This window comes from Triticum dicoccoides, chromosome 6A (genome assembly GCF_002162155.2).
Source record: "Triticum dicoccoides isolate Atlit2015 ecotype Zavitan chromosome 6A, WEW_v2.0, whole genome shotgun sequence".
Classification (NCBI taxonomy): Eukaryota; Viridiplantae; Streptophyta; class Magnoliopsida; order Poales; family Poaceae; genus Triticum; species Triticum dicoccoides.
Genome location: NC_041390.1, coordinates 603,923,722 through 603,938,759, shown reverse-complemented (window position 1 = coordinate 603,938,759; position 15,038 = coordinate 603,923,722).

The window sequence follows — 15,038 nt, the reverse complement described above, 5'->3', positions numbered from 1 at the left end:
GGGGGGGGTTGTTGAAAACATATCCTCTGATAACTTCTGTGTATATAGCATGATAATTTACACACCATAGATCTGAAAACATACCCCCAACAACTTATTTGTATATAACATGGTGATTTACACACCACAAACATGATAACTTAGGTATAAAACACTGCAATAACTTTGACATGAGGAAAAGAAGTTTGTGAAAACACACCCCGGTTCACTTATGTGTAAACAGCCCGATAATATATGTACCGCGTACATGATAACTTAGGTACAAACTGTGGGGTAACTTTGACCCGAGGGAAATAGTTGTTGAAAACATACCCCGGGTAGCTTATGTGTAATACCATGGTAATTTATGCACTGCAGGCATGGCAACTTATTTAGCCCAGACGTACGAAAGAATTGGTATGGTTGACTAGAAGGGGAGTCGAATAGGCGACTAACAATTTTTAACTTTGTTCCCAAATATTTTAGGCACAACAATGAAGATAGGTTGTATAGATATGCAACTAGGTGGAAACCTATATGGCATGCACAACAAGCAACACAAGCAATCAAGAGTAAACACAAGGTAGAAGCTTGCTCAAAGTAAAGGAACGAGATAACCGCAAGTGTAGACGATGAAAACAAGGATGTGTTTCCAAAGTTCTCCCCTTTGGGGAACGTACGCCTCCGTAGGCGCGTGGAGGCACAATGCCCCAAGGATTCACCTTATTCTCCTCAGGCCCTCGCACAATGCAAGGTGTCATGAATCCACTAGTTGTGCCCTTGAAGGCGGCAATTGTAACCTTTAAAAATAAGGTTGGGACTCTTTACACAACTTAATTGGAGACTCCCAACACCACCACTAAGCTTCACCACAATGGATCATGGCTCCAAGGTGACCTTTTCCGTCTAGGGTGCCCAAACACCCAAGAGTAATAAAACCCACAAGAAATATATGGCGGAATCAAATTTCCTTTGGTGGATACGTATATCTAGACCTCCCTCAATCCCTAGCAAACCAATAAGTTTGATTGGCTAGAGAAAGAAATTTGGCAAAATAGAGCTTAGGGCATTAATGGAGAAGAGAAGAAGGCCAAGAGGTATCTGGGAGGTGGCAGATCCATCTCCTTAAATAGTCCCTCATCAAACCCAACCATTATGCATAAAAACACATGGGAGCGGTACAACTGCTCCAGAGAGCGGTACAACCACCCCAAGTCACATGAGCCATCTGCCAGGACTGAGTGGTACAATAGCTCAGCTGCATAGTACAACAGTCAGCTGCGCGGTACAACCATGCAAGGCATGAGTGTTTCTGGTGGGTCAAGCGGTACAACCACCCTCACCACCAGTTGTACCATTTATTAGTGTAATAACCGGTGCAACCGCTCCAGCACCACCCTATACCGCTGGCCAAACCTTAAGGGAGACCGCCTCCGGTGGTAGTTGGCCCAGTACGAGGGCCATCGGTGCCGCGGCAGGGGAGGTAGCAGTACAACCGTCCATGTGGCTGGTACAACCGCCTAGCTTGGCCTGCGTTTACCCAGTCCACAAGGGAGTGGTACAACCGCTAGCATCAGTGGTACAGCCACTTGAGTGCATTTTTTTGCATAGTCAGAATTGAGGATCTATCCTCAAAATGGAAGACCTTGATAAAGTTTTGAACAAGTTCAAAATGGACCAGTTAAAGAAAGGGTTCTTGCCTGTGTTATAAGGTGTGAACTTGAGTCAGACTCAATGCCCGACCACTTCAGAAGATAGAGAGAAAATGAAAGTCAATCCCTATGCCTCAGCCATAGGTTCTATCATGTATGCAATATTATGTACCAGACCTGATGTGTGCCTTGCTATAAGTTTAGAAGGGAGGTACCAAAGTAATCCAGGAGTGGATCACTGGACAGTGGTCAAGAACATCCTGAAATATCTAAAAAGGACTAAGGATATGTTTCTCGTTTATGAGGTGACAAAGAGCATGTCGTAAATGGTTACGTTGATGCTAGTTTTGACACTGATCCGGATGACTCTAAGTCGCAAACCAGATACGTATTTATACTGAATGGCAGAGCTGTCAGTTGGTGCAGTTCCAAGCAGAGCGTCGTGGCGGGATCTACGTGTGAAGCGGAGTACATAGCTGCTTCGAAAGCAGCAAATGAAGGAGTCTGGATGAAGGAGTTCATATTCGATCTAGGTGTAATACCTAGTGCATCGGGTCCAATAAAAATCTATTGTGACAATACTGGAGCAATTGCCTTAGCAAAGGAATCCAGATTTCACAAGAGAATGAAACACATCAAGAGACGCTTCAATTCCATCCGCGATCAAGTCAAGGAGGGAGACATAGAGATTTGGAAAATACATACGAATCTGAATGTTGCAGACCCGTTGACTAAGCCTCTTCCACGAGCAAAACATGATCAGCACCAAGACTCCATGGGTGTTAGAATCATTACTATGTAATCTAGATTATTGACCTTAGTGCAAGTGGGAGACTGAAAGAAATATGCCCTAGAGGCAATAATAAAGTTGTTATTTATATTTCCTTATATCATGATAAATGTTTATTATTCATGCTAGAATTGTATTAACCCGAAACTTAGTACATGTGTGAATACATAGACAAAACAAAGTGTCCCTAGTATGCCTCTACTTGACTAGCTCGTTAATCAAAGATGGTTATAGTTTCCTAATCATAGACATGTGTTGTCATTTGATGAACGAGATCACATCATTAGAGAATGATGTGATGGACAAGACCCATCCATTAGCTTAGCATAATGATCGTTAAGTTTTATTGCTATTGCTTTCTTCATGACTTATACATATTCCTCTGACTATGAGATTATGCAACTTCCGAATACCGGAGGAACGCCTTGTGTGCTATCAAACGTCACAACGTAACTGGGTGATTATAAAGATGCTCTACAGATGTCTCCTAAGGTGTTTGTTGGATTGGCATAGATCAATATTAGGATTTGTCACTCCGAGTATCGGAGAGGTATCTATGGGCCCTCTCGATAATGCACATCACTATAAGCCTTGCAAGCAATGTGACTAATGAGTTAGTTACAGGATGATGCATTACGGAACGAGTAAAGAGACTTGCCGGTAATGAGATTGAACTAGTTATGATGATACCGATGATCGAATCTCGGGCAAGTAACATACCGATGACAAAGGGAATAACGTATGTTGTTATTGCGATTTGATCGATAAAGACCTTCATAGAATATGTAGGAATTGTTGGGGAACGTAGTATTTAAAAGATTTGCCTACGATCACGCAAGATCTATCTAGGAGAAGCATAGCAACGAGCGGGGAGAGTGTGTCCACGTACCCTCGTAGACCGAAAGCGGAAGCGTTGAGTAACGCGGTTGATGTAGTCAAACGTCTTCATGATCCAACCGATCAAGTACCGAACGCACAGCACCTCCGCGATCTGCACACGTTCAGCTCGGTGATGTCCCTCAAACTCTAGATCCAGCTGAGGTCGAGGGAGAGTTTCGTCGGCACGATGGCGTGGTAACGGTGATGATGAAGTTACCGACACAGGGCTTCGCCTAAGCACTACTTTGGTACCTCCCTGCTAAACTAATAGCGAGGAAAAGGAGGGGGCCGAATCCTACTAGGAGTGGAGTCCTAGTAGGACTCCCCCCCCTTGGCGTGCCCCCTTGGTGGCCGGCCTCCTCCTCCCCTCCTTTATATACGGGGGGCAGTGGGGCACCCCAAAGCACAACAGTTGTTCTCTTAGTCGTGTGCGGTGCCCCCCCTTCATAGTTTACTCCTCCGGTCATAGCGTCGTAGTGCTTAGGTGAAGCCCTGCGCGGATCACATCACCATCACCGTCACCACGCTGTTGTGCTGACGAAACTCTCCCTCGACCCTCTGCTGGATCAAGAGTTCGAGGGACGTCATCGAGCTGAACGTGTGCTGAACTCGGAGGTGCCGTATATTCGGCACTAGATCATTTGGATCGTGAAGACGTTCGACTACATCAACCGCGTTAACCTAACGCTCCCGCTTTCGGTCTACGAGGGTACGTGGACACACTCTCCCCCTCTTGTTGCTATGCATCTCCTAGATAGATCTTGCGTGACCGTAGGAATTTTTTTGAAATTGCATGCTACATTCCCCAATAGTGGTGGCGGCCTCATGGGAAGCGGTGACCACCACCGCATCGCAAAGTAACCCCATTGTGCCTGTGGAACCGTTTAGGTGGCCCACGACGTCGACTTCCAAAATGGAGGCCATATCCGCCTCCATGGTTTGCAGACGAAATGAGAAGGAGGCACGGCTTGCTTGCCGCACAAGGCTACGGGCACACCTTGAAGCGAAGGTCGCGAGGAGGAGCAAGTGGAATCGCACGCCGGCATGGGCAGCGAGGAGGAAGCCCTCCATGCCTACATCATCATGAAGTGACGAAGGAGTGTGATCCATGTCATGGCAGAAGTGCAAAGCAGAGCGGTCCATGCCATGGTCGGACTACCTCCCAAGGAGAAGGACGAGGACGAGGACGGATCGGACAACCAGCAGTGAGCAGATTCGCCTCGATCCGTTTTGCATCTTCGACCATTACTTCCACAAGGAATACGACAAGGGCAAGGGAGACCATGCATGAACTTCTTCCGTTGTTGTTTCCTTCATAGTTAAGTAGAATGTGTCAAATTTTGGTAGTTTGATGACTTGTGTTCAACTACGTATTTTTAACGTTGCATGAGTTTGGTATGGATTTGTGGATTTGGTTTGATGGATCCAGTTGTGGAGGCGTACTTTTAATGCATTCCCGATCAATGTCTGCGGATGCTCCCGCGCACGGTCGTGAATGTATATGGGCCCGGATTAGGCAACTCCTACACTAGATTCTCTAAGCAATTGAACAGCGATTCAACCACTTTCATGAGTGAATTGAATGTATGCCACACGCTCTGCCTCCATGAGATTGCCATGTGATACGTATCCAACGTATCTATATTTTTAATTGTTTCATGCTATATAGTATCAATCTTGGATGTTTTATATAACTTTTTGTTCTATTTTATATCATTTTCTGGTACTAACCTATTAACCCAGTGTCAAGTGCTAGTTGTTGTTTTCTGCTTGTTTTTGGTTTTTCGTAAATTAGTATCAAACGGAGTCCAAATGCTATGGAACTTTTTGATGATTTTTTCTAGACAAGAGAGACCTTAGAAGCTTTGGGGGGATACCAGACAAGAAGCGAGGGGCCGGCAAGGCAACAGGGCATGCACAGGGGATAGGCGCGCCCTGATGCATGCCTTGTGGGCCCCATGTGGCTCCGACTGGCCTAATTTCACCTCCATAAATTGTCTAAAATCAGGAAGTCAACAGAGAGCCACCCCAAACACTTTTTTCTCCGCTGCAAGTTTCTGTTCTTCCGTGATCCCATCTGGAGGCATTTTTCGGCACTCTGTTGGAGGGGGGATCGATCACACGGAGGGCTTCTATGTCATCTTTGTTGCCTTCTGTTGATGCGTGAGTAGTTTACCACAGACCTACGAGTTCATAGCTTGTATCTAGATGACTTCTTGTCTCTTTGATATTCAATACAATGCTCTCCTCAATGTTCTTGGAGTTCTATTCAATGTAATTTTCTTTTGCGGTGTGTTTGTTGGGATCAGATGAATTGTAGGTTTATGATCAGATTATTCATGAATATTAATTAAGTCTTTTTGAAAAATTCACTTTGGTTCATAGGTGTAGATGCACCCATTGTCTAAATACGTATTTTAAAAAGTAAAAAAATGAGAAAAATCATGCATGTACATTTGGACATTATATGTTCGTGCACAAAGTTTTGCTAAAAAGGGAATTTTTTGTGGCTTGTGTAAAAAGACAATTTTCGATGCTTGATTATAGCTATTCAGGAAATATTTTTAAATCTTTTTTATACATGCCACAAAAATGTTCTTTCTTTGTGAATTTCTGTGCGAATATAGAATGTCTAGATGTACACGCGAAATTATTGTTCGATTTAAAAAAATTGAACTGTGTTATATATATAATAGGTGTATCTACACCTATGAGCCAAAACACCACTCTCAGTCTTTTCTGAATTCTTTTATTCATGATTATTATAGCATTGTATTTCTCTCCAATCTATCCATTTAGTTTGGCCAACTAGATTGATTTTTTCTTGCAATGGGGGTGGTGTTTTATGATGGGTTCAATCTTGCGGTGTTCAGTCCCGGTGACACAAAGGGACATGACACGTATTTGTATTATTATCATTAAGGATAAAAATATGAGGTTTATTCGTATTGCTTGGGTTTACTTTTTCTACATCATGTCATCTTACTTAAGACGTTACTCTGTTTTCATTAATTGAATATCCTAGATGTATGCTGGACAGCGGTCGATGGGTGAAGTAATGATACTAGATGTAGAAAGGAGTCGATCTACTTGTCTCGGACGTGATGCCTATATACATGATCATTGCCTTGAATATCATTATAACTATACGCTTTTCTATCAATTGCCCAACAGTAATTTCTTCACCCATCGTAGTTATGTGCTCGAGAGAGAAGCCTCTAGTGAACACTATGGCCCCTGGGTCTACTTTTATCATATATAAAAACACAAAAATACCTTGTTGCACTTTTATTTATTTTATTTTGTTTTTCAATTTATGTTATCACCCACCACTACGAGATTTGATCCTTGCAAATAACTGCCAAGGGGATTGACAACCCCCTTGTTCGCGTTGGGTGTAAGTATTTGCTTTTGTGTGTGTGCATGTGCTGCTAACAAGGTTCTGCGTGGTTCACCTACTGGATTGATAACCTTGGTTCTTAAGCGAGGGAAATACGTATCTCTAATGTATTGCTTCATCCTCTCCTCTTCGGAGAAATCCCAATGCAGCTCACAAGTAGCACCATGTCAATGCCATATACCCAAGAGATGACGAGAAATGCCAATGTTGTTGATGAGGTCGGAGAGACCAAACTAACAAGAAGAGAAGTAGGTTTGCAAGTACAAGACCGAGGAAGACAAAGCTTTGTGAGAAGCTTGGGTCAACATCTCTCTCGATGCCACGTTAGGCACCGACCAAACAAAGGACAATTTTTTTCAAAGGATCACGGAGTACTACAATAACAATGTGACCATTCGCTCCAGCCACACAATCAGATTTCTCACTCCTCATTGGAGTGTGATCTAAGATCAATGCAACTGGTGGGAATAATATGTTGAGCTAGTCAACCTTGCGTCGCTAGGTGGAGTGCCCATCGACGAGTATGAACCCGTCATTCAAGCTCTTTACAAGGAGAGTGATGTCTACTACACAACCTTCTTCTTGTAGACGTTGTTGGGCCTCCAAGTGCAGAGGTTTGTAGGACAGTAGCAAATTTCCCTCAAGTGGATGACCTAAGGTTTATCAATCCGTAGGAGGCGTAGGATGAAGATGGTCTCTCTCAAGCAACCCTGCAACCAAATAACAAAGAGTCTCTTGTGTCCCCAACACACCCAATACAATGGTAAATTGTATAGGTGCACTAGTTCGGCGAAGAGATGGTGATACAAGAGGTATATGGATAGTAGATAATAGTATTTGTAATATGAAATTATAAAAACAGCAAGTTAACTAATGGTAAAAGTGAGCGTAAACGGTATTGCAATGCGTGGAAATAAGGCCTAGGGTTCATACTTTCGCTAGTGTAAGTTCCCTCAACAATACTAACATAACTGGATCATATAACTATCCATCAACATGCAACAAAGAGTCACTCCAAAGTCACTAATAGCGGAGAACGAACGAAGAGATTATGGTAGGGTACGAAACCACCTCAAAGTTATTCTTTCCAATCAATCCGTTGGGCTATTCCTATAAGTGTCACAAACAGCCCTAGAGTTCGTACTAGAATAACACCTTAAAACACAAATCAACCAAAACCCACCTAGATACTCCAATATCACCTCAAGTATCCGTGGGTATGATTATACGATATGCATCACACAATCTCAGTTTCATCTATTCAACCAACACAAAGGACCTCAAAGAGTGCCCCAAAGTTTCTACCGGAGAATCACGACGATAACATGTGCCAACCCCTATGCATAGGTTCCCAATGTCACGAAACCCGCAAGTTGATCACCAAGACATACATCAAGTGGCACGTGGTATCCCATTGTCACCACAGATATCCACGGCAAGACATACATCAAGTGTTATCAAGTCTTTAAAGACTCAATCCGATAAGATAACTCCAAAGGGGAAACTCAATTCATTACAAGAGAGAAGAGGGGGAGGAGAAACATAAGATCCAACTATAATAACAAAGCTCGTGATACATCAAGATCGTGCCAAATCAAGAACACGAGAGAGAGAGAGAGATCAAACACATAGCTACTGGTACATACCCTCAGCCCCGAGGGAGAACTACTCCCTCCTCGTCATGGAGAGCACCGGGATGATGAAGATGGCCACCGGTGAGGGTTCCCCCCTCCGGCAGGGTGCCGGAACAGGGTCCCAATTGACTTTTGGTGGCTACAGAGGCTTCTGGCGGCGGAACTCCCGATCTTTGTTGCGTTCTGGAAGTTTTAGGGTATATGGACTTATATAGGCAGAAGAAGCACGTCAGGGGAGCCATGGGGGCCCCACGAGGCAGGGGGCACGCCCCCCACCCTTGTGGGCAGCTTCCGTATCTTCTGACATGGGGTCCAAGTCCATCAGGTGTGTTTCCTTCCAAAAATAACTTCTCCAGTTGATTTCGTTCCGTTTCGACTTCGTCTAATATTCCTTTTCTTCAAACACTGAAATAGGCATAAAACAACAAATCTGGGTTGGGCCTCTGGTTAATAGGTTAGTCCCAAAAATAATATAAAAGTGGATAATAAAGCCCAATATTGCCTAAAACAGTAGATAATATAGCATGGAGCAATCAAAAATTATAGATACGTTGGAGACATATCAAGCATCCACAAGCTTAATTCATGCTCGTCCTCGAGTAGGTAAATGATAAAAAGATAATTTTTGATGTGGAATGCTAGTTGGCATAATTTCAATGTAATTCTTCTTACTTGTGATATGAATATTCAGATCCATAAGATTCAAGACAATAGTTCATATTGACATAAAATTAATAATACTTCAAGCATACCAACTAAGCAATCATGTCTTCTCAAAATAACATGGCCAAAGAAAGCTATTCGTACAAAATCATATAGTCTGGCTATGCTCCATCTTCACCACACAACATATTTAAATCATGCACAACCCCGATGACAAGCCAAGCAATTGTTTCATACTTTTGATGTTCTCAAACTTTTTCAATCTTCACGCAATACATGAGCGTGAGCCATGGATATAGCACTATAGGTGGAATAGAATGGTGGTTGTGGAGAAGACAAAAAGGGAGAAGATAGTCTCACATCAACTAGGCGTATCAACGGGCTATGGAGATGCCCATCAATAGATATGAATGTGAGTGAGTAGGGATTACCATGCAACAGATGCACTAGAGTTGTAAATGTATGAAAGCTCAACAAAAGAAACTAGTGGGTGTGCATCCAACTTGCTTGCTCACGAAGACCTAGGGCATTTTGAGGAAGCCCATCATTGGAATATACAAGCCAAGTTCTATAATGAAAGATTCCCACTAGTGTATGAAAGTGACAACATAGGAGACTCTCTATCATGAAGATCATGGTGCTACTTTGAAGCACAAGTGTGAAAAAAAAGGATAATAGCATTTCCCATTTTTATTTTATTTTTATTTTTTATTTGGCCTTCCTTTTTTTGTCCTTTCTTTTTTTATTTGGCCTTTCTTTTTTTGGCCTTTTTTGGGACAATGCTCTATTGAATGATGATCATCACACTTCTATTTATTTACAACTCGATACTTAGAACAAGATATGACTCTATATGAATGCCTCCGGTGGTGTACCGGGATGTGCAATGAATCAAGAGTGACATGCATGAAATAATTATGAACGGTGGCTTTGCCACAAATACTATGTCAACTACATGATCATGCTAAGCAATATGACAATGATGGAGTGTGTCATAATAAACAGAACGGTGGAAAGTTGCATGGCAATATATCTCGAAATGGCTATGAAAATTCCATAATAGGTAGGTATGGTGGCTGTTTTGAGGAAGGTATATGGTGGGTTTATGGTACCGGCGAAAGTTGCGCGGTACTAGAGAGGCTAGCAAAGGTGGAAGGGTGAGAGTGCGTATAATCCATGGACTCAACATTAGTCATAAAGAACTCACATACTTATTGCAAAAATCTATTAGTTATCGAAACAAAGTACTACGCGCGTGCTCCTAGGGGGATAGATTGGTAGGAAAATACCATCGCTCGTCCCCGACCGCCACTCATAAGGAAGACAATCAATAAATAAATCATGCTCCGACTTCATCACATAACGGTTCACCATACGTGCATGCTACGGGAATCACAAACTTCAACACAAGTATTTCTCAAATTCACAACTATTCAACTAGCATTACTCTAATATCACCATCTCCATATCTCAAAACAATTATCAAGTATCAAACTTCTCTTAGTATTCAACACACTCATAAGAGAATTTTATTATTCTTGAATACCTAGCATATTAGGATTTTTAGAAAATTACCATGCTATTTAATACTCTCAGAAGGATATAAGTGAAGCATGAGAGTTCATCTATTTCTTCAAAATAAAACTACCACCATGCTCTAAAAGATATAAGTGAAGCACTAGAGCAAATGACAAACTACTCCGAAAGATATAAGTGAAGATCAATGAGTAGTCGAATAATTATGCAACTATGTGAAGACTCTCTAACATTTAATAATTTCAGATCTTGATACTTTATTCAAACAGCAAGAAAAACAAAAGAAAATGACATCTAGTAATAGCAAACATCATGTGAAGAAGCAAAAACTTAGGATCAACCGATACTAACCGTTAATTGTTGAAGAAGAAATGTGGGATGCCAACTGGGGCATCCCCAAGCTTAGATGCTTGAGACTTCTTGAAATATTATCTTCGGATGCCTTGGGCATCCCCAAGCTTGAGATTTTGTGTCTCCTTAATTCCTCTCATATCACGGTCTCCCTAAATCTCAAAAGCTTCATCCACACAAAACTCAACAAGGACTCATGAGATAAGTTAGTATAAACCATTGCAAAAACCTTATCATACTCTACTGTAGCAAATCACTAAAATTATTATTCAACATTGTATACTAAATGCCTCTGCATATTTAATAGTCCTATCCTCAAATAGAATCATTAAAGAAGCAAACATATGCAAACAATGCAAACATAACAGCAATCTGCCTAAACAGGATAGTCTGTAAAGAATGCTGTAACATCCATACTTCCCTAACTCCAATAATTATGAAAGAAAATTCCCACTGTAGTAAATTTATCAGAGCTTAATATTCAAAAGGTTTCAACATTTTATCACATTCTAACTTTTCTAGGGAATTATTGCAACAGCGGTAAACTTTCAGTTTTCAAACAGCAACATGTATACTTGTAACATAGGCATAGTAAAGGCTATCAATGCCACTTTTATTGAAATAAAAGATGCAAAACATTGTTCTAAATAATAGCAAGCAAATCCTAACAAAATAAATTGACGCTCCAAGCAAAACACATATCATGTGGCGAATAAAAATATAGCTCCAAGTAAAGTTACCGATGAACGAAGACGAAAGAGGGGATGCCTTTCGGGGCATCCCCAAGCTTAGGCTCTTGGCTATCCTTGAATATTACCTTGGGGTGCCTTGGGAATCCCCAAGCTTAGGCTCTTGCCACTCCTTATTCCATAGTCCATCGAATCCTTACCCAAAACTTGAAAACTTCACAACACAAAACTTAACAGAAAACTCGCAAGCTCTGTTAGCGAAAGAAAACAAAACACCACTTCAAGGTACTGTAATGAACTCATTCTTTATTTATATTGGTGTTAGCCCTACTTGTGACGCCCCGTGACCGATGTGCCAGGTGTCTTCCAGTTATTCACTGTTGTTGCCTTATCTTTCGCTTGCGTGTTGCATCTTGCCATGTCATCATCCGCATTGCATCATCATGTTTTCAAAACTTGCATCCGTCCCGGTCTCCTCGTTCCGTCCGTTGTCCGTTCTGAGCCCAGACACACTTGCACGCGCCCGCGGCATGTCCAAAATATTATTTTATAAGTGGCCGGAAAATGTTCTCGGAATGGGATGAAAGTTGGTGTGTGGTCTTATTATAGTGTAGATAGACCGCCTGTCAAATTTCATTGCATTCAGAGATCGTTTGTTGCCCCAACGGATAAATATAGCGGCAATAGTAGCCGGTCTTTTCGTCGGACATTTTCGGTCTCCAGAAACCGTGCCATACTACATCTCTCCTCTCCCCTCTCAACCTAACCCTCCTACACATCCCACTTCCACTCATCTTGCAGCCCACCTACTCCATCCTCGCGACCGGAGCCATCGGATCGCGATCAGAGGGTCCGAAAACCCCATAAACCCCCTAACCCTAGAACCTGCCCTATATAAACCTCCCCCCTTCCATTTTGGGTAGCTACCTACCCCTCCTCCTAAATTTCCGTGCCCCCAATCATCTTCCAGCCGCCTCCCACCTCCTCTCCTCGAAATCCGGCGCCGGCCAACCCCTCAAGTGCCACTTGGTGCCGCCCAACTGGCCAGCCGCTGCGGGTCAAGCGCTCTCCACCTCTCCCGTGGTGCCACGTCGCCCAACCACCTCCTCCCACCGCCGTGGCCCAGCCAGGCCCATCCGCAGCCCGTCCCGGGCCGAGATGGGCCCGACCCGCCACCGCCCATCCAGCGCCCTGGATCCCTCACCTGCTCCAGCGCGCGGGCCGCCGCCTCCGATCCGAATCGGGAGAGCCCCGATTCCCTCCCTCGCGTTCCTGCCGTCTCCGCCGTCTGGCCTCCCGCCGGTGACCACCGCTGCCATGGTGAGCCCCGACCTCGCCATCCTTCTTCTCCCTGCCTACCGAGCTCATCGCTCTCTCCCTCCCGTTCTGCAGGATGCCATGGTGCCGCCGGAGTCCGCCGCTGAAGCCAGGAACGGAGAGTCAGCTCCAGATCGGGCCTCTGGAGCTCAGCCTCAGCCTCCTCCTTGCCTCCTCGACCACCCCGGTGACCCGCCTTGCCAAGCCGCCGCCGCCACCATTGCCCTGCTCAGGCTCGAGCTGAACAGCGGTTCGATCCCCTGCCTCCCCTGCTTCGTGGTCGCGTTGACCAAGGCCCAGCCTACCCTTGGCCCATCCGTGCAAACCTAGCAGCTGCGCCAGATCCGCTAGGCCAGCCGGCCTGCTAAGGCCCGCGGTGAGCAGCCCAGTTCTTCTCAGATTCAGCCCATAGTTGTTTTTTTTTCTGTGTGCTGCGAATTTGTCCATTTATCCTGAGACTGCAGTTTTTACAGTATAGCCCCTCTAGTCCATGCATATCGTAACTCTCAATCCGTGCATCATATGTAAAAACTTTAAATATGAAAGATGCTTAAAATTTCATCTAGTTTAATAATATGCCACTTTCATCCATGTTTAAAATGCTTAAAATGATGTTTGCTTTAATTTGCTCCTATGCCATGCTAAAATGCTTTAATTCATAACTAAATAACCGTAACTCGGAATCTAATAATCTTTATATGTAAATGGGGTGGAAAAATGCCTAGTTTAACATGGTGCATTCATCTTGTACGTTTAACAACCCTAAAATTGTGTTTAGGGCAGAACAGTACCATTACCAAAATTATGCACATGAGGAGTTTCTGGACTTGTTGTTTTGTTGTTCCGGCCTCATTTAAACTTGCCTAGATAGATAGTTTCATTATGCTTCACCTCTTGCCATGCTAACAACATTTAATCTTGTTGGGTACATAAACGAGAGGGAACTAAATAAGTCATGTGGTGTTTTCTTCAATATGCAACTCCGTTGCATATTGAGCTCCACTTAATTTGTAGGGTTGTTTGTGCATTTTGCCATGCCATGCCTCATTAAACCGGACATGCATCATACTTGGTTGTGCATCATGCCATGTCCATGTGTTGTTTGTTTACTATGTTGTGTGCTTCTTTCTGGTGTTGCTTCTTCAGGTTGGTTCCGATAACATCGTGTTTGTGTGGATCCGTTCGACTACGTCCGTTTGTCTTCTTCATAGACTCGTTCTTCTTCCTTGCGGGATTTCAGGCAAGATGACCATACCCTCGAAATCACTTCTATCTTTGCTTGCTAGTTGCTCGCTCTTTTGCTATGCCTATGCTACGATACCTACCACTTGCTTATAATGCCTCCCACATTATTAAACCAAGCCTCTAACCCACCTTGTCCTAGCAAACCGTTGTTTGGCTATGTTATCGCATTGCTCAGCCCCTCTTATAGCGTTGTTAGTTGCAGGTGAAGATGAAGTTTGTTCCTTGTTGGAACATGGAGATGTTGTTCCTTGTTGGAACATGTTTACTTGTTGGGATATCACAATATCTCTTATTTAATTAATGCATCTATATACCTGGTAAAGGGTGGAAGGCTCGGCCTTATGCCTGGTGTTTTGTTCCACTCTTGCCGCCCTAGTTTCCGTCATATCGGTGTTATGTTCCCGGATTTTGCGTTCCTTACGCGGTTGGGTTATAATGGGAACCCCTTGACAGTTCGCCTTGAATAAAACTCCTCCAGCAATGCCCAACATTGGTTTTACCATTTGCCACCTAGCCTCTTTTTCCCTTGGGTTTCGCGGACTCAGGGGTCATCTTTATTTTAACTCCCCCGGGCCAGTGCTACTCTGAGTGTTGGTCTGAACTAAGCTGCCCGCGAGGCCACCTCGAGGAAACTTAAGGGTTGGTTTTACTCGTAGCTAGTCTCATCTGAGTGTGCCCTGAGAACGAGATATGTGCAGCTCCTATCGGGATTTGTCGGCACATTCGGGCGGTGTTGCTGGACTTGTTTTACCATTGTTGAAATGTCTTGTAACCTGGATGCCGAGTCTAATCGGAATGTCTTGGGAGAAGGAATATCCTTCGTTGACCATGAGAGCTTGTGATGGGCTAAGTTGGGACACCCCTGCAAGGATTTGAACTTTCGAAAGCCGTGCCCGTGGTTAT